This window comes from Meriones unguiculatus, chromosome 6 (genome assembly GCF_030254825.1).
Source record: "Meriones unguiculatus strain TT.TT164.6M chromosome 6, Bangor_MerUng_6.1, whole genome shotgun sequence".
Taxonomy (NCBI): Eukaryota; Metazoa; Chordata; class Mammalia; order Rodentia; family Muridae; genus Meriones; species Meriones unguiculatus.
In genome coordinates this window covers 46,646,593-46,672,002 of record NC_083354.1, presented here as the reverse complement: position 1 = coordinate 46,672,002, position 25,410 = coordinate 46,646,593, and the positions used below count along the sequence as shown (strand labels likewise).

The 25,410-nt window shown below is 42.8% G+C and overlaps 1 pseudogene; it reads right to left on the bottom strand.

Annotated features, from left to right (window-relative positions):
• Window positions 1-4,858: 4,858 nt before the first annotated feature.
• LOC132654839 (small ribosomal subunit protein eS6-like) lies at window positions 4,859-9,719 on the bottom strand (annotated as a pseudogene).
• Window positions 9,720-25,410: the final 15,691 nt, after the last annotated feature.

The window sequence follows — 25,410 nt, the reverse complement described above, 5'->3', positions numbered from 1 at the left end:
CATAGACTCACGAGTTTTGACGCGTGGTTCCCAGCGTGTGTGGCTATTTTAGAAGGTTGTGAAACCCTGAAGAGGTGAAGCCTCCTGGCTGCAAGAAATGGTTTACTAGGGACAAGCCTGGAGGTTTTATAGCTGGGCACCACTTCTCTGCTTCCTGTTCCGTCAAGATGTAAAGAGTCTTAGTTGTGAGATCCTGCAGCAATGAAGCTGCCTGCTGCGAGGAGAAACTGGACCTTCTTAATACTTAAGCCTGAACAAGTCTTCCATCTCTTGGGTTGCCTCCTGTCAGGAGGCTGGTCACGACAAGAACAGAAGCAACTAGCACATCCAGACCAGGGCAGACATGAGTTGCTGTATCATATCAAAGCCTGCAGTGTTCACTTGGTAACAGACGCGAGTCTCCACCAACTACTGTTCACACAGGCTTACTTAGCTCCAACTCTCCAACTAGTTCTGGATCCCCAACTCCACGGACCATCCTAAATTCTCAGGTTTCAGCCTCCCTTTCTCCTTCTGTCTCCTTCCTTGTTCCACGATTGGGTCATGCGTCGGGCTCTTGTAGTTATGTCCTTTGCCCTTCCTGATAAAAGCTGTAGTTCAAGGCTGCCTGTTTCACAGCCTGGGTACTTTCTCTGTGGTATCTCCTTTGGGTGTTTTTGTCCCTCCCAAATGATAACATTTTAAGAAACATGAAATATTAGCTTTTTGTGTGTGAGTGTCAGAAACTGCAAAACTTGCATTTACCACATGGGATGCAAATGTGTTTATCTTCTCTACCTTGTAAAACCTTGATGCAAATGTTCTAATTCCTCCACCCCCAGGAGGCCTTGCTGCATTCCCAAATCTAGGTGGCCCCTTCCTGATTTCCTTCATTTCCTTACCACAGATTTTTTTCAAATGAGGCAATCAAGGAAGGCGGTGAGGTCGTATCCCAAACAATTCAGGAAAGAAAGTCATCGCCTGTGTTAGAAAATAACCAAAGGGCCATCTAGTCCCCACATGCTTGCTCTCCCTCTTGTGGGTGGTGCACCCGCCTCATCACAGATGCACTGTTGCCTGGTCCGGATGCTTTAATTGGAGTGGCAGTTTCTTTCTTTGTGACCCTGGACTTACTCGTAACATCAAGAACAAGGCAGAACCAGGGGCGGTGGCTCAGTGTTGAGTGTTTGCTGTTCTTTCAGAGGGCCTCAGTTCTGTTCCCAGAATCCATGTCAGGTGGACCACAGTCATCTGTAACTCCAGCTCCAAAGGATCTGACATCCTCTTCTGGCCTCCACAGGTACCCTCGCACACACACGTATAATTAATAAAGAAGCAAATTTTAAAATAAACAATAAAATAATCATTGGGCTAGAGAGATGCCTCACTGGTACCGAACATGTATTGCTCTTGCCAAGCTCAATTCCTAGGACCCAATTCCATCTGCAGGGAGATTCCCACACTCCTAATCTTCAAGGGCTCCTTCTCCTACAGGCACAAACCCCATACATGTACACAAGTGCGAATACTATGAACTTGAGTCTGAAAGAACTTCAAGTAAGAAAAAGCAAAGCAAAACAAAACAACAAAACAAAACACAGTTCAGGCTCTTCTGTGGAGATGTTGGAAAGAATCAGGGCTAGTTGGGACATAGTAATACAAATAAAAATTTTCCAGAAAGAAGCTGTAACTTCTAAGGCTGACCCACTGATCAGAACGTCAGTGATGTGTAGAAACTGGAGCGTTGCAGGTTTAGGGCAGGAGTGTTTTGGGTGGTCGTTAGTCCCTTTAACAATTATTTAGTTCCTACCTCTGGATGGAACGTTCTTGTGTCTATCAGGTAAGTCTTTGGAATGACCCTCACACCCACAGACGTAAGTGCTGACACTGTCATCAGACAGCATCTGATGCCAAGAGTAGAAGCTTCCCTGCTCTGTTCTAACCGCCTCCTTAATCTTCCCACCAGTGTACCCGAAGCTGTCTTGATTCATGGCTTCCTTCAGTTTCTCTCTACAAAGCTTCATGAAACTGTTACCATGCTGAAACCTAGAATTTGGGGTAACCTAAAACTGTCCCCAGGCCAGGGTCACTCCAATTTGACTCCAGAATAAAACTATTTCTTATCCTTTTTGAGGCTAGAACTGTGTTTTTGCCTTTTAAGAGAGGCTTGTTTAAAAGACAAAAAATTAATGCTTTTATCTGAGCCAAGGCCAGCAGTAGTTTCCCATGATTAGAATGCAGTACTGTCTAAATCACGTGTTCTACCCTACCGCTTGCTTCTTCCTCCGTGGACAGCCAACCTCTGGCTAGTGCAGGGCTAAGAAGTCCCCTCATTGGAACAGCTTAGGGCTTTTCGGAAAGCGCGTGCTCAGAGATAGGCTTGCATACCGGAAGCTCATTAGTGAGTGCTCTGGTGACCAACAGGAAGAGGGGGAACGAAAATTATCAGGGCTGGGCAGAGGGAGAAATTAGATGACAATGCAATGTTAATGAAAGTCAAGCTGGCCCTGCCGGGTGTTTTGGGTGGAATTGGGGTAAGGGAGCCAAGGTTGATTTCACTTCTGTAGTAGCCAGGTTTCAGGCAGGTCCTCATAAGGTGAAGGTGGCTCTTTGGTCAAGGTTGTCCTCAGATAGGTTGGGAGTTGAGTGAGGTGAAACAATTTTTTAAGCTCTGAAGAGGATGGGCTGAGAAGATGGCCAAGTGTGTAAAAGTGCTTGCTGCTAAGCCTGATGACTTGAGTTCAATTCCCAGAACACACGCACGATGGAAGAAGCGACCCAACTTTTCAAGTTGTTCTCCGGCCTCTATACACACATGCTGTGGCACACACAAAAATCAAACGAATAAACAAACAAGCAAATATGTAAAAGATTTGGGAGGAATTAACTCAGCATATGGCGGGGGGGGGGCATTTGGATGATGCAAATCTATGGCAATGAATAAAAATTTATAGGAAAATCTGTGATGATTCTAGGTAGATCAAGGGCCATAAGAGCTCTGAATGTACTGCTGATGGGCAGATGGGTTGGGGCCAGAGTTTATAGCTGTTCACCAGGTAGGAATGCTGCCTAACCTGTCTGGATGCTGAAAATCTTCACAATTATTCTGTTGGACTCTCAGCACCTCATAGACTTCTAGTCAATGATAGTATTGATGAGCCAACTGTGATGATAAAGGCAAATTACTATATTTGTACCTTGATCTAAAGTGACTGCTCTTAGGCAACATTTAATATATGGTGGGTTTAAAATAAGTTTTCTGCCTTTAATCTAGCTGTGTGTATGAGTGGTGTGTGTGTGTGTGTGTGTGTGGTGTTTGAGTATGACTACAGGTGTGAGTGTGTGTGGGTGATTGTATGTATGTCTTTTCTTTTGTCCATGACATAGAAAACATTTTTTTTTTTATCATTTAGTGTCTCCAAATATGACATCACTAGAGTAAGGTGTATATACCTCAGGGAGCTCATTATATAGGCAAACACTTTCAAAGAAAAGAAACTAAATGAAACTTACATTTGTCTAACTGTAAAGGAGGTGGGCCTTGCCAGGGGAAATCTGTTTTATAACAGATCCTTTTTAAATGTAATATTCTTTGGCCACAAGAAGAACAAAGTACTAATCCATGTTATAGCATGGATGAACCTTGAAACCCTCTGAGAAAGCGCCCAGCAAAGACCACACGCTGCATGATTCTGCTTACATTCAGTGTCTCAAATAGGAAGATCTTAGGAGACAGCATGTAGATTAGTCTTGGTGTGGGGAAGGGAGAGAAGGGTCAGATGGTATTGATAGTCAAAGGGCCTTGTGACAATTCTCTGTGACTTGCACAACTCTGAATGTCCTAAAACCATTGACTAGTTTATTTTAGATGGGGAAATTTGTGTGGTATATATGGTATAGGCCAATAAAGTGGCTATGAAAATAGTTCAGAGCACAACCAATGAAGATGTATTTATGAAAACAATTTAATGTGTAGCCCATATTCTGTTTAATATAAATATGATAATAGGAGCGTGCATTAATGAGTAAACATTTTGTAGAGATTTAACACTGATGGAAATCATGATTGAATGAGTTGGAAAAACAATGATCCATATTGGTACATGAAAACCTAGGATGTTAAGGTTATTTATTTCTTTGAAGCAAATAAACACAGACTTAGTGGCTTTAAATGACCTGTAATTATCATCTGACATTTTTCCTGGGCCAAGAGTTTAGGGATGGTTTAAAAATGACTTTGCTTAAAGCCTCTCACAAGGCTGCAATTCAGTGTCAGCCAGGCCTGGGGTCACCTCCCAGGTCATGCAGTTATACATGAGGTTGGGTTCCGTCCTTGCTCTCTGGCTCCCTTCCATCCCCCCAAAAGGTGGTGTGGTTCACTGGCTGTACCAGCCCAGAAGGCAAGAGAGAAATATCAGTGATCATCTTCTAAGTGATTCTTAAACTTAATCATATGCAAAAACAGGTTCATGGTTCTTTCAGGAATAAAGAAACAGTAATTTCAGATGAATACTGCTAGGATGTAGTGGTGCCCGAGACAAAATGAAAAATGTCAGCACTGTCCATCCTGTCTTCTCTTAAAATGGATGCTTGCTTACCCTGGACTGTTTAAGAGTAACTTTAATTTTTTTTTTTTTTATTTTATCAGAGGACAACTTTCAGGAGTAGGGTCTCTCCTTCCTCCAGTGGCGTACCAGGGATTGAACTCAGGTTTTCAGGCTTGGTGGCAGGCGATTTTGCCCAACTAGCCATCTCACTAACCATAAACCACCCACCCCATTATATACACACATATATGTATATATATATATTATATATATATGTATATATAGTCATATATAGTCATATATATGATCATTTATTTTTTTCTTTTAAAGACTTATTTTTGACTGGACTCAGACTTAGAAGTAGAAGCTCTCAGAGAGGACAGCCTATGTCTCTTGGCAATCTGTTCCTGGTGTATTTCTTTGGCTTCCTTCATTCTTTTGGCCAAAAGTTTAGCATATTCTGCAGCCTCCTATTTCTTTTAGCACATTGTTTCTTCAGAGCAATATGTAGGCGTTTGTGTTGCAGAAATAACAAGTTGACTCATGGGGGTTTGGTCTTGGGCTTCTTATCTCCTTGGTCTAAGGACTTTCTGTCAACATATTATCATACCTCATCTTCTTTAGAGGAATTGAGGAGCTTTCAGATTGTGCTAGCTCTTTTGGGCCCCCAAACTGGAGGTCCAGTAGCATCTGTCAGTCTGGGATTGTCCTTCTGTCTTTACGATCATCAAGCTGAGAACACTCACGTTGGCATCCTCAGAGCGTCCACAAAGAGGCCTGCACTTTCTCCAGTCTCCTGGTCCATAACAAGAATGCTCCTTATTCACTGGCAGCTTCACTCTGTCTGCCATGTATCAAGATGCCTTGCTTCATCATTCCCCCATACAAGCAACCTTGTTTGTCACTGCCAGCACTGATTCTGACCACATAACCCTTCCATTCTTCACCTGGAGCATCAGCAGCTACTTCTGTGACTGCGTGCTTCTGTAGAAAGTACTGCATTTGCCTCCATGATCCTTTTCGATGGGCTGGGGAGGAGAAATTCAGTTGGTCTTGACATGACCAACCGCCACAAGAAAGAGGACCCACTATTTTTCGTTTTAATGTTTCGTAGACCAGTAATGTTGATATTAGAGGTTTTTGACCTCCCTTGAATTTAGTGCCTAAAGTTCACTGACCTCCCTTTGATCCCCAGCTCTGACTCTAAGGTTTGGGAAACTGGCCCTAACTGCTTCTATTTCCTCTTGAGATGAAAGGGTCTACCTTTTCCTGATTTTTCTCAATGAGGAAATGCAGGCTTGGGTGAGATGAAGCAGACATTAGATAACTGTTGTGAGACTCCTGAATGGAAAGGAACCATTGGCTTTGATCCCTGAGGCTGAACAAAGCTGACTTCAGCTGCCTCCTGGACTCTGCCTACAGACAGCTGTCCTCGTAAATTTTTCCTGTTTGTAATAAAAGGGTTCAAGTACATTCTAAATCATATCATTATACCCACAGATAAATGTAGCTACCACTCCTCATCAAAGAAGCTTCCCTTTACAGAAAATGGAGACCATCGTGGAAAGCCACAACTGGCTCCAGTGCAAAGATCAATGGCTCAAGGGAGCCCCACCCCAAACCTCAAAGCTCCTGCATTTATGATGCAGGGAACATTGGCAAAGACAGGTGGAAAGACTGTGAGAGCCAGAATACCAAGATCTGCTGCGAAAAGTCTTTCCTGGAGGCGGTTGTTGTATAGACTAGTCTGGTACAATATCAATATACAAGCTAACGGGGAAGGGGAACACTCTCACGAGGTCCCACTCCTGGACAAAGAACTATAGACAATTGCTGATTGCTGAGAGGAGAATCTGTCTTTCCCAAGGAGGAGCTCCCAGATGGATAATCAATACAAGTGGTCATCCCTGAAACCACATACACACAAACAACAAAAAATGGACACTGAATGAGCCACATTCCTACCCCTAACACATCAGTGTTTACTACATGCTAATTCTCATTTGGTTAATGGATACCCAAGGGTGTCAGAATTTACATAGGCTTTCTAGAACCCTTCTATTACATCAGAACCTTCTGCAGCCGTCTCTGTCATACAGCCTGTTTGATTCCCCATACAACGAACGTGGTTTGGTGTAGGTGGAAGAACAACGGGGACTTAACTAACTGCAAGCCAAAGCCTCCCTCCTGAAATAGCTGGTGATGGGATGTGTGCCAGAATGAGAAAGAAATCTAATTTGATAATCTTAAATAAATGGTGTGGTGTGAATGAAGAATGACCCTCATAGGCTCACGGGTTTGAGGATTTGGCTTCTAATTAGTTGTTCTTTTGTGGAAGGTTGTGAAAGCTTTTAGGCAACAGAGCTGTTTGGAGGATGTGGGTTACTGGAGGAAGGCTGTCATGGTTTCACAGCCTGGCTCCACCTCCTGAGTTCTTTCTGTTTTGTCAAGGAGGGGTCAATGTGACCAGCTGCTCCTGTGCCTTTCTTGTCATGGTGGACTGTGCTCCAGAATGGTGAACCCAGATAAAACATTCCTTACAATGCTTCTTGTCAGGTGTTTGGTCACAGCAATGAGGAAAGTAGCTGGAGGGGTATTAAAAAAAAGAGGAGGTGAAATTGGGAGGAGGGCATGGATGATCTAGAAGGGGTTGGGGACAGGAAGTGGGGGTGGGCGGACATAATCAAAGACATTGTTCATGTGTATGAAATTCCCAAAGAGTAAAAAAATAAAGTAAAAAGACAAGCAGGGCTGGAGAGACGTTTCAGCCATCAAGAGTGCTTTTTGCTCTTACAGAGAGAGGACCCAGGTTTGGTTCTCAGCACCCACACGGTGGCTCACATCATCCATAACTCCGGTGGGCAGGGGAGAGAAAGAGACTGGGTCAGGCACTGGCTTCCGAAACCTCAAAGCCAACCACAGTGACACACTTCCTCCAGTAAGGCCACACCTACTCCAACAAGGGGACACCTCCTTATCCTCCTGAAACAGTTCACCAACTGGGGACTAAGCCTGCAGCCATATGAGCCTATGGGGACCATTCTCATTCAAATCACCACAAGGGCAAACCAAGTTGCCTTCTTGTTTTCACACTTAACAATGAAGGCCCATTTTTGGTGTCCCAATATGCAGGTAGTCTCTTCCCATACCAACCGCTTCTCTGGGCGTCTCAAAATTCAGTTAAATTCTGACATTGGGTAATCTTCTATGTATACTTAGTTTTCCAACTACAGTTCCTGGCTCACTCATTAATCACTAATCAAGAAAATGCTCCACAGACTTGCCTGCGGGCTAGTCTGATGGAGGAAATTCCTCAACTGGCATTCCCTTGTCTTAGCTGACTCTAGCTTGTACTGCTTTGGCACACATTCTAAGCAGCACAATTATTCACAGAAGACCAGTCATCCATCTTTGTTCTGTCTCAGAAGCGGCCACCACCAGCCTCTTTGTTCCATGAAGCTCTGGCTTTGGTCATAAGCACTGGCTGTCAGAAATCGTGGTGGTCAAGGTTCATTGTCAACCTGACTGGCTTTGCAAAGACCTAGAAAACACCTCTGACTGTATCTTCCAAGTGTCTCTCCCTAGACAGGTTTTACTGGGTAGAGAAGACCCACCCTGAATGTGTGTGCTACCACCGTGCAGGCTGGGTCTCAGGCTGAATGACAGGGGGAGGGGGAAGAGAGCTTACGCCAAGCATTCATCTCTCTGTGCTTCCTGGTTGTAGGACACAGAGTCGCCTGTGCTCTTGTTGCTATGCCTTCCCTGCCTTTGGAATGAATCCTTTTAGACTGTGAACGCAGATAAATATTTCTTCCCTTAAGTTGCTTTTTGTTGCGGCATGGAGAATGGTCACTAGCATGTACGGGCTCTTTCTGACCCTGTTCTGGGAGGAAAGAATGTTTGCAAGGAATTGCTGAAGAGAATCTGAGCAGACAGGCCTTGCCAGGTCTTTACACCTCTTCTCTCAGGATGAAATGCAATGACGTACTCTTAAAAACCCACAAAGAGCCCTGTGTGGAGGTGCATACCTTTAACCCTAGCCCCCAGGAGGCAGAGCCAGGCAGCTCTATGTGAGTTCAAGGTCTACAGAGCAAGTTTTAGGACAGCCACGGCTACTTAAGAGAATCCCTGTCTCAAAAAAAAAAAAAAAAAAAAAAAAAAAAAAGCCTAAACGAAACCAACCAACCAACCAAAACAAAACGCCATAAATAACAGGGCTTGGATTGGAATGCTTCTGGATACCTGGATCAATGGAGCTTTCCTGGAGAGTGGGGAGATTGATGAGGGCATGGGAGCTCTGTGGCTCTCTCCATCCCTTATTTTATGCATCTTTTCTTCTAATCCTTTGTACTGGTGTTCATAGTAAGCCAACAAATGTCAGCAAACTTCCCTGCATTGTCTTCTCCTGGAGCAACATGATTGAAACCAAGGATAGAAATGTTGAGATTCCAGTTTATATCCCAACTCCAGGGCTTGAAGCTAGCATCTGAAGTGGGGAGAAGTCTTGGGGACTGAACCCCTAACCTACAGGGTCTGATATTGCCCATAGAGAAGCCAGCTGGTATCCACTAAGGATGGATTGAGTCTTTGCCAACTATGGCGGTTAGAGTCCCAACTGTTCCGAGATCACTGTGGCTTAACAAGGAACAGCTGTTGGCCTTTCCCACTCCATGTCTATCTAGACATGGTGTCAGCCCCCACAGCTTCAGAGCCCAGTTCCACAAGACTGCCCTGTACTTCAGATGCTGATCGGGAGTTCCAGATTGTGATCTGTACTTCTGATCAACCTGCCATTACAGGGCTTCCCACGGCCCTTTCCTTTGGTCCAATTAATTTTTGCTAGCCTGGCTTAGAGAATTCCGGCAAATGTTAACTCATTTCTTTAAAAAGATGTTAAGACAGACATCTTGCTGGAGGAGAAGGCTAGGTGTGGTTGAAGGGGTTCAGGGCTTCCATATCCTCTTTGTGCACTAAACATTAACTGCAGCTCAGTCGTCCTTAAAATTATGACTTTCTCTCATTGTTGTTTTGTTTTATGAGGCCTTCATTACATGGGAATGGTTGATTTCTGAACAAGCCATTGGTGACCAACCCAATCTTCAGTGTCTCTCCCTTCTCCAGTTGTCTAAGGGACCAGGACCTGACCATTTCAACCTTCTGATCATGTTGCTTTTCTGGCTGGTTAGCTTCCATCCCCACTCCCATCTCCTCAACTCTGAAGCTGTCTAAAAGCTTGCCAGAAGTTGCCTTCTTAGATATTTTCCTATACTCTGGGAAATCTCATGGATTCTAAGAGCTTCCCATCAGGCGCTCCTTCCTTCAGGAAATCATAAAGGTTCTTGGGAGCCACTGGGCTCAGTGACCAAGTATCAGGATGTAAGGTGTACCTAAGGCTGGGGAGCTTTGCCTTAAGATCTGAGGCCAGAGCCCAAAACGCCTCTTATTCTACCACATGGCAGAGCTGCTATGCCCATGGCATATGTAGCCCCAGCTGTGACTCTACAGACACAGGTGGAAACAGCTGGACACAGAACAGCTGGATGCAGGTTTTTTGTTTTGTTTTGTTTTGTTTTTTCCTGTGAATTGATCCCTTCATTTTAGTGGGATGGGAGGTAAAAGCACAGAAATGCTAGTCTCAGGACTTTCATAGTCTTAGTTTAAAAATTAAAAAAAAAAAAAAAAAGGCAATGCCATTTAAGGAGACAGAATCAAGGGTAGTGGGAAATGCTTTAAACAATTTAGGATGTGTGGCCTGGGAAGCACAGCTGGAAAAGCTGAGAATTGATTCTGCCATGCCGAGGGCAACCTGGAGGGCTGCTCTTGAATACTGAAGCATTTTTTTACACCCGTTACTTTGTCTGGGTTTCTTATCCATCCAAGCCTGGCTAAGAGTACCTTTCCACTTGACGTGTCTTTTATTTCTCTATCTTGATAATATTCTAGAGTTGATCGGATTTCATAGTCATGATACAGGAACATGCTAAGTCCACTTCTGATTTTTTAATAGCGACTTGTAGTGCTTTGGAGTAAGAAGGAAGCTGGGTTGAGGGGTGGAGGGATGGCTCAGTGGTTAAGAGCACTTGGTGTTCTTGCAAAGGATGTAGGTGGGTTTGGTTCTCAGCACCCACCTGGCAGCTCACAATCACATGTAAGTCCAGTTCCAGTGGTCCAATACCCTCTTCTGACTGCTGAGGGCACCTCCAGGAAGGCATACATTTATACATGCAGGCAAAACGCCCATACTAATAAAATAAATAAATATAAAAATAACGGCTTTTTGCTTTACATACAGACACAAATATAGCCAAACCCATGCAGTTTAGAATGGAAGCTGCTGCTCCAGTTCTGCTCATGGAGTCTCTGAAGGCGCTAAGCATGTGTTGAGTAGATACTGGGATTTTTACAAATTCGTTTTTAGTATCTGTGGCAAGAATTATACGTCTTTATACCTTTGATCTTTTATTTACTTATTTATTTATTTGAAAATACCCTGCATGTATGCATTGCTATAACATATTTCACCTCTTTCCAAACTCTAAGTCTTTGTGAGTTAATAACCCCACAAAAGGGGCTGAGGCTGGAGAGATGGCTCAGGAGGTCAAGGCACATGCTGCGAAGCCTGAGGACCTGACTTGATTCCTGAGATTTGCATGGTGGAAAAAGAGAAGCAACTCTCACTAAATTGTTTCTGATCTTGACCTGTGTGCCATGACACCTGGACAGACAGACGGACAGACAGACACACACATGCACATACACACACAGAGCAAGTGAGCGAGAGACAGACACAGAGAGAGGATATACACACATTGAAAAATAAAACTCCATCCTCAAAGAAAATAGTGTCCTTTCTACATAAGTCATCAGCTACCCTTCAATCTTTAATGCGCTGAATGTTAACTTAAAAATTCTTCAGTGACTCTCCCTTAATTGTGTTACATTTTTATCTTAGTTCATGCGTGGGTTCTGTTCCTATCGTTTTATTTTGGACTTTTATGGTAGTATTTACCAAACATCCGCCTGCAGTTTCTTTCCTGTGTCGCTGCCTTCCCATTTGAGTGTCGACCTTACTCTACCTCTGTGAATGCACGGGCACCCCTCTCAGTGCTCTAGGGCTGTAGGACTCTTTCAATCCGACGGGGACTCTTTGTTCTTTGTTTGCTGAGGTTTGGCAAGTTGTCCAGATTGTTCTTTGGTTCCCTGGCATTACCGGGTGAGCCTAGGGTTTTTTGCATACTAGGCAAACATTCTACCACTAATGTGCAGGCCCGCTCTCAATTTAAAATAAAGTAACCCCCTCTTTCCTTCTACGTTGTAGGTACATGTGTGTGCATGTGGGTGGGTGTGTAGATGCGCTTGCAGAGGCCAGAAGTCTCAGATCCCCTGGAGCTAGAGTTACAAACGGTTGTAAGCCACCTCACTTAGGTACTAAGAACGAAAATCGGGTTCTCTGGAACCAGAGCATCAAGTGTTCTTAATCACTGATCCATATTTATGGCCCTCCAAGTTTGCTTTTTAAAAAGTAACATTAAGAATATTCTCAGGTTCTTTATTTAGGACTGAGGCTGTAGTGAAGTTGATAGGGTTCTTTGCTAAGGTGCACAAGACCCCTAAGTTCAATTGCCAGCACCACAAAAAGAGAAAAGGACATTATTTATTTTAGAAAAATTATAGCTTCAAAGTGTAAAAAACACATACTTTGGAATCAGTTAGTTAGAACATATCTGTAAAATTATATATACACATAAACCATAAAACATACCATAATATGCACATATTATAAACCATAAAACATACACATACACACACATACTCAGAATTGGAAACACAAAATTTCATGAAAGTGCTTCAACTTCAAAGTATAGTTTTATATTCCCATTATTTTGTCTATGTTATAGCAGCATAATATTTTCCTAAGGTGTTATATATTTTTAAGAACATTTAGTAATTGTATTTTTACAGTCTAGTAATTTAACATTCAGGTATTTCCCTCCTATGTCAAATTACACTGAGATGAATATCATTCTATATAAATGTTCTATAGTTCTTGATTGTTGTCCAAGGATAGATTATAGAACTGTAGCTACCAAATCAAATGATATACATTTTTAGATATCTTCTTCAAAATATTAACAAATTACATTCTAGGAAATTTATATTAGCATTGACCAGACCATTCTACAAATAAAACCTTACTTGACAATGTACAGCTTCCATACTTTAGTGCCTTTTCTTCTCCTCTTCTTTCCTTTTTCCTTTTTCCATTCTCTCTCTTCATTCTTACTAGTTTGATGTGCAAAAAAAGACCTATTATTTTGTTTGATAGTCTTTAATTTTGGTAAATGTGAAAACTTTGTTTCAAGTTTCTCTTTTCTTGGTCATTTAAATTTCTTCTCTGATAAACTGTCAATACCATTTTCCTATTTGTCTCAACTCGCTGATACTATTTCTGACATACCAAAGTATTAATAAATTCTTATATAATCATTGTGTTGGTGTTTTAGTTCAAGCTGGTTATCTTTGGGAAATGGCTAGTCAATTATTTACTAGAGCTGCAGCATGGGTCAGAGTCAAGCAAACACACTTTCCAAAGGAACACCCAGTGTTTGCTGAAACCTTGTTAAATATTGCCACTACTTTTCACAACACCTTTGAGAGATTATTTCTAAACTGATTGGAATCTGGAGTTTCCTAAGCATTATGGTTGGTTTAGGGGAGGGAGAGAAACACAAATGTATTCACTGTTGGGAAAACATTGCAGAGCGAGGCAGATAAACTCAGATAAACTCAGGAATTGCCTTCCAGGCGCTTCAGCCAACAAGCTCAGAAAAGCGGGCCCTGTGCTTTGTGTGTGTCTCACTCTGGACTTAAAGGCAATCCGTCCTTACTTTCTGCACAGTCTTATAGCAAGCCCACCCGAGCCCTGGAAGTGACCCTCCCCGCCTGGCCGAAGCCTTGGGCAGGTGCAGTTGCTTCCTTCTTCTCTTCTCACCAACTGCTGCTTGCTCTCACTCGCTCTCACACACTTTCAGAAGGAATCCACTGCACACCCCCCTCGTCCCCAGTAACCCATGGTTTGCATCATGAGCAGAACACAGTACGTGGCTTAGAGCAGAAGGTATTTCTTGTTTCCAAATGGACCCTTAACAGTTCTGTCTGTGCTGATAGTCTTGTTAAAAGAATGTTGTCCTTTTCAGAATGTATCTGCTGTTTTGTTTTGTTTTGTTTTGTTTTGTTTTGCCCTTGTGCTTGGATTCTGTTTTATCTGTTGCTTTTTTTTTTTTTTTTTTTTTTTTGAGGCTTTAGCAAGAGGCTGGGAAACTTAACTATGAGGTAAAATGCTTTCTGATTTTACTTGGATGGTTATCAAGTGATTTTCTGTCGATTAATTTTAGATTTGGAAGGGAACTTAAAGATCCTTTTAAGTGTGCCTAACTAATGGCCTATACGCTGCATTGTAGCCAAGGATAGCTATAGATGAGTATTTACATGTATGTATGTATGCATGTATGTAAATTGTATGAAGAAAATTAATCAGGAAGAAGGAGGACATGAAGACTAGGTAAAGACACAAGGAGACCTTTTTGAATAAGCATGTGGCTTTTAATACCTTCAAGATTTTCATTGCATTTAATTAATCTCTCTCTCTGTGTGTACACTCATTCACTCACCACAAATGTGTATGGAAGTCAGAGGACAATTTGCAAGAGTTAGGGAGTCTATTTCTCCTTCTGCCATGTGAGTCTCAGGGATCAAACTGAGGTCATCTAGTTTTTTGGTCTAGTTTAGTCTTCTTTTTTCTTTCTTTCTTTCTTTCTTCCTTCCTTTCTTTCTTTTTTTCATTTCTTTCTTTCTTTTTCTTGTTTTTTTTTGTTTGTTTGTTTGCTTGTTTGTTTGTTTTTCATTTTTGAGACAGGGTTTCTCTGTGTAGTCCTGGCTGTTCTGGGACTCATTCTCTAGCCTAGGCTGGCTTCAACGCTCCCTTGCTCCTGTCTTCATTTTTCAGAGTGCTGAGATTCCAGGCATATACCACTATGGCCAGCAAAATATGTGGCTTTTTGAGAAAAGGCCATACTTTGTAAGCATGAAAAGAAATTAACCTAGAGTGGGAGGGAAAGAGTTGATGTCTACACCTTGGGTTTCTAGACGAATCTTATCTTTTTTTTTTTTTTTTTTTTTTTTTTTTAGTACAGTTGTGGCTTGAAGCTGGGCCTGGTGGGCACCTGCTTTTTTGTGGGTTGTTGAATTTGGGGACCTGCATTTTGGCATTTTGAACCTTGGTAACAAGTAATCTAAGCTATGCAGTGGATCTCAGAAATCTCTGTTTCACATGTCCAGTAGCTGCTGAGGCTGAGCCACATCTGAGGGCTATGAAAAAAAAGACTGCAAAAATGATCACCTACAGCAGGTGATGGTATGCTGTAGATATGATTCTCTGCTTTTCTTTTTTACTGTAGAGTTGTCAACTGAGTGTGTCTCTTACGTACCTAGCACTTTAGATTTTCTGCTTTGTGAACAGGGAAGGGAGGCGCAGAGAGGTTAGGTAATTTGCCTGAGCTCACACAGATGTCCTAGCAGAACCAGGACCGTGTCACACTAAAGCTTTTGCTAGCGAAATGTTGTTTCCCTCTGGCAGGACTTTGTGGATCTATTTAGCAGCAGGATGTTTTTCTCTGAACTTAAAACACTTTGTCCTTGTATTGTACTGTCAGTTAAAGAAAAAGATGTAGTGATGTTTGTAGGTAGGTGTTTTACAAGCTGACTATGAGGAAAGTGAATGATGCAGAAAAGAAATACTTAACCATACTGATTCTCACACCACTAGGAAGTCTTCGAAGGATAAGCCAGGTCTGATGGCACAGAAGGGGCAAAAATCCCAGCTCCTCAAGAGTTTGAGGTGGGAGGATCATAAATTTAAGACCGATCAGGCCTACAGAGTAAGATCAAGTTCAGCCTGGGTAGTAGCTCTGTGAGACCCTGTCTCTATAGAATATTGTTTTAAAAGGCTGGGGATACAGCTCAGTGGTAGAGTGTTTGCATAGCCTGTACAAAGCGCCGGGTTCACACTCCAGCACTAAAAGGAAAAATTAGAGGCCAACCCTGTTTGTCAGTCTCCCCACAGGCCATGTGCCCATCTCCCAACCTCTTTCTCCTCCCCTTGAACTTGAATGGGGAGCCATAGTGAAGACCATCTTGAGTATCTGTCTCCTGAAGAGGAGCTGTGTTAGTTTGGCTCGGCAACTGGCCCAGTCTGGATGCGAGGGTGGACATTAAACACAAATGTATTTTCTCTCTCTCCCCTAAGATCCAACTGCTCATCTGCTCCTGATAGTCCTATCAGTAAATAATGGAAAAATGTCATTTCTCCAGCAATAGGGTAAACTAGAAAACCTTGATGTTACCCTAGATTTTCCTTCCTTTGCCTCCTCTTGTTTTCTTTCTTCCCTTTCCTCTTCCTCATACCTTCATCCTCTCCTCCCTTTATCCTCTCCTCTTTTCCCTTCCTCCTCTGCTCTTCATCTGTCTTCTCTCCCTCCTCTTTCTTTTTTCCCCTTCCTCTCAATTCTCTGCATTTCCTCCTCCTGTTATTTGACTTTAGGGAACACTCCCACCTCCCCACCTTAACTTCCTAAGGATTAGAGCATATACCGACACACCTAGCCTAGATTTCATTTCCTGAATCTATGTGTATTAAATAGTCACGGAATCCTACCAAGACTCATTTCTATAGGATTTTGAGTGCATTGTTCACGAACACCAAGTACATCTCCAGAGCTCAGATTCTAAATTAGGCAGCTACTGACTGCCAAGTAAAGAGACTGTACATTCTTTTTCTTTTTATGTATTAGTTTCCTGTGGCTGTGATAACAAATTCCTAACATCTTGGTGACTTAAACAGTTGGAAATTTGTTATCTTATGGTTTGGGGTCCTAAGTAGCTAAAATGAAGATGGTGGCAGTACTGTCTGTCTTCTGGGGGTCTTAGAGCAAAATGCATGCTCTATGCTTTCCATTCCTAACACATTTGTTACCTGCCTCCATTTGCAAAGCTTGAAATGGTTGGTTGAGCCTTTCTTTCTTTCTTTCTTTCTTTCTTTCTTTCTTTCTTTCTTTCTTTCTGACGTGATATCACTTTGATGCTGAGTTTTCTTTTTCCTTCCTTCTTTCCTTTTCAGTAGTCCATGGTTACATTACAACTGTTCAGAAAATCCATGGCAACCTCTCTCCCTAGCTTAGGGTCAGAGGATAACATTTAATCTGCAACCTTAATTGCCCTTTGCCATGTTCACATGGACTCAGAGTCTAGACATTTTGAGTGGCGTTGTTCTGCCTACCACAGTCACCTATGCCACAGGGCTACTGAGGGGCAGTAGTGCCAGCATCAGAGTGTGCACGTGGAAGCCATTGGGGAACTTGCTAGCGTTGGCTTCTTCCTCTACCATAGGAAGTCCTGAGGGTCCAGCCTAGGTCGTCAGGTGCCTTTATCAGCTAAGTCATCTCACTGACCCTACTTGTGTTTTCCATATATTAGCTTACTATTATGTAATTGCCAATTACCAGTCAGAATGTGATTGCATCAGCGAATGGCCCCCACACCAGCAACTTTGGCACTATTTAAGAGCCCAGTAGGAACGTGGAACCTGGGGCTTATCTTAGGTGGTAAAGGGCTTGCTGTGAGAACATGAAGACCAGAGGTTGATTTCCAGCACCCATATAAAACACTCGGTCTTCCCACCTTCTTTTCTATCTTTTTTTTTTTTTTTTAGACTATGTAGACCTGGTTGCCTAGAATTTGCTATGTAGACCAAGCTGTCCTGAAATTCACAAGAGATCCATCTGCCTCTGCCTCCCAATTGCTGGGATTATAAATCTCTCCCCCACCCCTTTCTAAGACTTGGTCTTGCCATAACCCAAGCTGGTCTCACATTCAAGGCAATCCTCCTGCACCAGCATCACCATGGGTGCCAGCAATGAGTTGCTATGGTCAGCTTCTGAATTAGCTTTAAGAACCAGTATAAATGTCACCCTTTCTCAAAGCCTTCCCTGGATCTTCCAAGAATGTCACTACCTTCTCTATCCCATAACCTTTGTGCCCAGCGGTTATAAATAAAGCTGATTTGCCTGCTTAATAATAAGTTTTCCTCCAGGAAAACTGTGACCTCCTGCCAGTGCAGGCTACATTTTATTGTTCTGTAACCTCCAAATTGACCCCCAGAAATCACCAGCACATAGTAGCCCCCTGTATAGATTTGCAGTCTTGGATCTCATCATGAGGAAAGGAAGCCTGACGAGCTAATAATTGAGCTGAGGGAAATTGACTTGCTGGGGGCAGGTTGCTTAGATGGGCACACAGGACATGATTGGTGGGTAGCTGCTGTCCCTGTATGTCAGATCCGTCTTCTGATAAGCCAAGAGAGCAGCAAAGAACACTCTGTGTCTCCAGTAACAAACCTGGCCACACTTTTCCCAGAAACCTGCTTGCCAGCTACTTTGTGTCAGCCAACAGTATTGTAACACATTAGCTTTTAAGTTTTATCTTAATGATACAAGCCTGTTGTAGTCTCAGCACTCAGGGAGGTAGAGGTGGATCTCTGTGAGTTTGAGGCCAGCCTGGGAAAAACAAACAAACAAACAAATAAACAAACAACAAAAGAAATTGGAATTCTCACCAGAAGGGTTTCATTGGTAGGAAAGACCTAACTAAGACAAAATTCTAGGCCAAGTATTCCTTTTAGTTATTTTGAAGACACACTGGCAACAAAATACATAGTAAGAGGATAGATTTCCCCCCTTTCTCCCTCCTTCTTCTCTCCCTCCAGTGTTTATGGACTACTTGCATTTGGGCAGGTCTTGTTTTAGTTGTAAGAGGTGCAAAGGGAAGGGGCCGTGTCTCTCCACCCCAGCTTCTTTCTTTCAAGAGCTTGTCACTTGAGAAAACCGGAAAGACTAGAAAAGAGAGAGTCTTTGGAACATGTAAGAAAGGGCTGATGACAAGATCTGGCAGGTGGTGGTTAGAGTTGTGCCAGCGGAGACAGAAAGCACTTAGGAAAGTTTCCACCTCTGACTGTGTTGCCTGACTTCAGGTCCCTTCCCCCTAGCTGGGCTTCCTTGTCTGGCCTCTGTGGGAGAGGATGCCCTGGTCCTGCTTCACCTTGATGTACCAGGGCAGGTTGGTACCCATGGACACTTCCACTTCTCTAATGAGAAGGCAGGGGATGAGGGAGGAGGGTATGAGGGTAGGACTGAGAGGAGAGGAGGGAGGGGGGATTAGATAGAGATGTAAAGTGAATTAATTAATTAATTAATAAAAAAACAGAAAGTTTCCACCAAATGATAAAGTTGTTTATTATTATTATTATTATCATCGTTATTATTATTATTATTATTATTATTATTGCTTGAGAGTCTAGTAGGATCCCCGAGGAGGAGCATTATTGTCACTTAAGAACCAGTTGGAAAGGCTACTTACTGCAGCTGAATCTCTGGTGGGTAGGACCAGTCAGCAGTCTATACTTTCATAGCATCTCTCTGACTCTGAAGCAATCTTAAAGCCATCATCCAGACCTGATTTCCCCAGTGTGGCCTTTAAAACTATGACTACCATCAGCAAGAGACCTCAGGAGCTTGTTTTAAATATAGTCCCCAGCCCAAACCTATCCTACTGTATCAGAATTTTCACTTTTCCAAACATTCCCCGGCCACCACAATTTTCAAAGCTCTGATTGGGACATGGTATGACATAAAGAGCCTCCAGCTAAGGCTAGCAATAATGGCTCCAATGGCGGTCACCAGAGCCCTGAAACTTGGCTACTGGCTGAATAATTTTACTGCCCTGTGACACTGTCAGAAACAGGTATTTTGCAAAGTTGCACAGTACCAGGCTTTCTTGCAGAGCTGGTTCTGCTCTTGTCTTTGAAGACTGGGGTGGTAACCATTTGAAACCCAAGCAGTTTGCCAGTAGCCACCAGATGGCTATTAAACTGTCCAATTGTCAGGAGATCTCCTATTTTAAAGGTACAGTTAACTGAAGGAAGGGTAATAAAATTTCCAACGTAAGTGAAGCAAACACATTTATCAACTATTAAGTAATGGGAGAGATTTGGGATTTCTCAGCCCAGGAAAAATCCTTGGCATCAAGAAGCCATTGGAGATATAGTTGTTGCTTCTGTGTCACCTAGCCGCTCAGATCTTGCCTTGGGCTCTTCCTAGAACATCTGTGGCTCAGCCCCAAGCAATCAGAGTGCTTTTGTCCAACCCAGCAGGGACCCCTAGGGCTGTAAATGACATGTTTGGCATCTCTTCTAATTTGCTAGCGTTCCTACCACTTACAATATGAACCAAGTCCTCCCTTCTCATAGATTCTAATTTTATGAGGGTGCTGCTTTGAATGAGAAGGTCCCTCATAGGTGCATATATTTGAATACTTGGTCCCCAGTTGCTGGTGCCATTTGGGTAGTTTAGAAAGATTGGCCTCGCTAGAGGAAGTGTGTTTCTGCAGTGATGTGGAGCTTTGAAGTTTAGAAGGCAGACACCCATGCTGAGTACACTCTCCGCTTCCTGCTTGTGGGTTAAGATGTGGGCTCTCAGCTTCCAACTTCTGCTGTTATGCCTCAGCTCTGCCCCCACGGACTCTAAACGCACTGTTTCATCTTAGCAATGGAAAAGTAATTCATACAATGAGTATGTTCAGGCCAGGCATGATGACGCATGTCTTTCCTCACAGTGCTTGGGAGACAAAAGTCAGGGAGATCTCTGTGAGTCTGAATCCAGCCTGGTCTACAGAGTGAGTGGCTCAGGCCAGTCCAATCTACATGGTGAAACCCTGTCTCAAACAATAACAAAAACAATGAGTATGTTCACTTAACAACATTTACTTGCAATCTCCAATAAATATACTATAGAGCCTCCATGGTCATTTGTGGACAGGTGCTGAGAAAAATTTGGGTCATTCAGTAGTCACAAGCCCCAGGGGGTTAAAGCAAAGATCTATTAAAAAGTAATAAAACAATTCCAGAATTACACAATGTCTTAAAGGGTAAACAGAAAATTATTTAATAATGTAATGGAACTTTCATGTCCAATCTGATAAAAACATAAGTAAGAAAAATCACAGGACAATCTTACGAATTCCTGAGAAGACAAAAAGCAGCAAGGCAAATCTAATGGTACAAAGCAGAAAAGTAACAAAATCAGTTTCCCCAAGAAATACAAAGATGAGAACATTAGAAAATCTTTTAGTGTGGTTCTCCAACTTAATTTACCACCGTGATCATCTCAGTAGATTTTTTTTTAAAAGCCAAAACACTGATAAACTTCAGAAATATTCCTAATGTTTTTGGAAAGAGAAAACTCTTTTAAAGATATCAAGTAAAAAAAAAATTGCATGTTTACAGGTCTGGTGGGGTACACTTACAACCCCAACACTTGTGCTTGCTGAAGCAGGAGGATTCTGGGTGCCAGGACAGCTTGAGCTGTACACTGAGGTCCCCTTTTTAAGAATACAGAAAGCCTGTTTATTTTCTGACAAGAATGAGAAAGGGTTTGGATTTGGACGAGAGGGGGGTGGGGATGATCTTGGGGGCTCTAGCAGAAGGGAGACCTTAATCAGAATAGATTGTATGGAAGACATCTATCTTCAATAAAATAAAGGTAGAAAACCAAAACAAACCAGGGGGCTGGAAATGTGACTCAGTCGGCAGAGTGCTTGCCTAGCATGTACAGGGTCCTGAGTCTGACACCCAGCACTGTGTAATCTGGAAGTGGTGATGCACATCTGTAAAACCAGCACTTGTAAGGTAGAGGCAGGAAATCCAAAGTCATCCTGTGCTTGGGGCCCTGAGAGCCAAGGCAAAGAAAAACAGAAAAAAACCCCACTTGAGCAGAGTAATGTCCTTGAATATGAGTAAACTTGACTGCATCTTCCTTGCAACCCACTCCTTGCTTACTAAGCCTCCCCAGAGACTTTGAAGGAAGGCCAGGGAGGCTGCTGTGTGGTTTAGTCTCTGCCACAGTGCTTACAAAAGACCCCCTCCCCTTTTTGCCTCACCTGGACCATCTTATGATACCACCTTAAGGTTTTAAAATAATCAAGAAATGATGCTACCATATATGGGAGAAAAAGCAACAAAACCTCACATAAAAAGCCTTTAAATATAGATAAATAAATAAATAAATAAATAAATAAATAAATATTCTTTTACTTTGCCTGGTCCTTACAAACAAGAGTTTGTTTCAGCCTTATGTACACATTCAAATTGTTTTCCTGAGATCTTAGTGCCTGCTCTCTTTAGTCAGAATCCTACAGCAATACTTCACGACATAGCAAATTTGAGGCCAGCCAGGGGCTTTGGCTCAAAGACAGAGAGACAGAGATAGAAAGAGAGATAGAGATAGATAGATAGATAGATAGATAGATAGATAGAGAGATAGATAGATATGAATAGACAGATAGATACATATAGATAGATAGATAGAGATGAATAGACAGATAAATAGATATAGATAGATAGATAGATCTAGATAGATAGATAGATAGATGACAGACAGAGGATAAATTAACCTAATGAAGGCTCTATCCTCAACCCCCAGTAATGAAAATCTTGGGACCAGAAGATTGTAGGTATCTAACTCTTGTGTACTTGCCAATTCATAGTTTGAAATAAATTAAGGAAACACACTACTGTGGATAACGACAGTTGACTGTGTTTGGAATATTGCCTATGAGACATGGTTTATCCTTTTCTCTTGAAGTCCTGGCTAAATAAATAAGGGATCCCATCACCCACTTCCTCCGGGGATGGGACTGGATGGGAATGGAGGGGGGTACTATATTCCCAAGGGAGTGTTCCTTGTGTGTGGTTAATTAATTGTGCGTCATTGAGAAGAGCCAGTTCATACACATCTTCATCCTGAGCCAGGGATGAAGCTGGGGCTGGAAGCTCTAGTTAAAGTCCTGGCCAAGGTCCTTGGAAAATTCACCATTTCTTTTGTGGAAGTGGGGTGGTGGTGCTTGGGAGATAAGCAACAGGAGTGAGAATATGGTCCCTGTCTGGAAGAGCATAAAGACATGAGTGAGACAGAGGCATAAACAATACTCCCCACTCTAACCACAGCTATATTTGAACTGTCACAGGAGGAGCAGTGGGAAACGGCAAGGGAAAAAAGTGCCTGGCCTTCCCAGAAAGGTCAATGGCAGAAGATACTTAAATTTAATCTTGAAGCAAGAAAAGGAATTCTAACTCACTCCAGAGCTGAGAGGCAGCAGAATTACAGGCAGAGAGAGGGGAATTAGTGGAAACATGATGGTGGACCCAGTTTCTGTGGGGATGCATGTGGTGTGGCGTGTGTGTGTGTGTGTGTGTGTGTGTGTGTATGTTTGGGGGTGTATGGTGTGTGGCATCTAAACATGCTGTGGACTGGGTGTGCTGTGAGTATGTTGGAGTCATTCAAGGACTTTGGACATATACAAAGGACAGCGAGTGCTGCAGGTGGGCCAGAGAGTGATGAGTTACCTTTGAGTTTGAACCTTACCTTATAGGCTCTTAAAAGACAGTGACAGTTGGCCATAATTCTCGGCAAATGCTTTGATAGTTTGCAGGGCAGAGCCTTTCAGAGGCCCTCCGTGGCAGGTTCCTAACTTGTTTCCTGTTTGAGACTTCTGGCCAACTGTTGGGCAGAGTACATGGAATCTTATGGAAGAAGTAGGAAATAGTAAGATCTGGAGAGGATAGGAGCTCCACAAGGAGAGCAACAGAACCAAAAAATTTGAACACAGGGGTCTTTCCAGAGACTCATACTCCAACCAAGTACCATGCATGGAGATAACCTAGAACCCCTACACAGATGTAGCCCATGACAGTTTAGTGTCCAAGTTGGTTCCATAGTAATCGGAAGAGGGACTGCCTCTGACATAAACTGATCACCTGCTCTTTGATCACCTCCCCTTGAGAGGGGAGCAGCCTTATCAGGCCACAGAAAATGACTATGCAGTCACTCCTGATGAGATCTGATAGACTAGGATCAGAAGGAAGGAGAGGAGGACTTCCCCTATCAGTGGACTTGGGGAGGGGCATGCATGAAGAAGGGGGAAGGAAGGTGGGATTAGGAGAGGAGGAGGGAAGGATTTATGGGGGGATACAAAATGAATAAAGTGTAATTAATAAAAGTTAAAAAAAAAAAAAGACAGTGACAGGCCTGGGCCCTGTACAATCACTCTGACAGCAGAAGGAAGGGATGGATGAGGTACAGAGACCTTCTGGCAATATCATTTCTGGTGACAACCCAGCTCAACTTGCCTCCCCAGGAAAATATCTCTATGCCATGGCACCCCAGCAAGCAGTACTTTTATGACTACTCCCCTACATTCAATTCCATTAGCCTTGACAGGCCACACAAACCTCCTTGCTAAACTGTAATTCAGTATATAATTCAGTATATCTGGGTAGCTAGCGTCTTCTGTAGTTTGAAAATCCTAGCATACCAATCTTCTGATCTACAGATCCCCTTTGAGAAACCAGTCAGTATCTTGTTTGTATGCTGGAGTAGGCTGGCTTTGTTTTATATTGATTATTATAGTGTTTTATGTTGATATCTGCATCACTCCAAAGATTCTGGTGTGATCAGTAGTAGGGGCAGGTGCAGGGTGTAGCTTGTGTACTAGGAAGTTTTTCAATTAATTTAACGTGTGTGTGTCCGTGTGCACACACATACCTGTGGAGGTCAGAGGCCATCCTCAGGTGTCATTCCTCAGGATCCATCCATTCCCACAATTTTTGTTTTTCAAATCTCATTTGTTTTTATTTTACATGTATTGCATATTGCAGTCATTTTTAAAATGTATTATGTATTTTACGTGTTTTGTAGGCATGTTTGTCTCTGCACCAGGTGCGTTCAGTGCCCATGGAAGCCAGGAAAAGGGCATCAGATCCCTTGCAGCTGGAGTCACAGACAGTTGTGAGCCAAGATGTGGTGCTGGAAACTGAACCTGTGTTTTCCAGAAGAGCGGCAAGTGCTCTTCACTGTGGAACAACTCTCCAGCCCATCATCCTTGTTTTTGAGACAGGGTCTTTCACTGGGACCTGAGACTGGCCAGTTAGTCTAGGCCAAATGACGAGTGAGCCCCAGGGATCTTCTGTCTCCATCTCTCTACCCACCTAGTGCTGGGGTTGTAAGTATATATTACCCTTCTTTCCTTCCTTCCTTCCTTCCTTCCTTCCTTCCTTCCTTCCTTCCTTCCTTCCTTCCTTCCTTCCTTCCTCCCCTCTTCCCTCCCTCCCTCCCTCCCTCCCTTTTTCCTCCCTCCTTCCCTCCCTCTCTTCTTCTTTTCTTTCTTTCTTTCTTTGAGATATTTTTAAAGTGTTCCAGGTAAAGGAATAGATTTTGTTTTTGTAATTTTTGTTTTAAAAATTTCAATCTGGCCAGGCAGTGGTAGCACACCCCTTTAATCCCAGTATTTAGGAGGCAGAGGCAGAAGTATCTCTGTGAATTGGAGGCCAGCCTGGTCTACAGAGCTAGTTCCAGGACAGCCAGGGCTGCGATACGAGAAACTCTGTATCAAAACAAAAAACAAACAAACAAAAACAAAACAAAACAAAAAAACCCTCACAAAAACAAACAAAACAACAACAAAAAACCACAAAGAACCTAAAAAACCAAACCAAACAAAATAAGTCAATCCTAGCTACTTCAAATGCTACAAACAAAATTATAAGAAAAATAAAATCATGGGGGAGAGAACGAGAAATAAACGCCCCACTTTAAAAGTGGGAGTTATTAGATCCTCGGTCACGAAGAGGCTGTGCCAAGTTGCCGTACAGGTTCTGCATGTTTGCAGTTAATTTCTTCGGGTTTCTGGCTGGTGGCTGGGAACAGCGTATCTGAAGCAG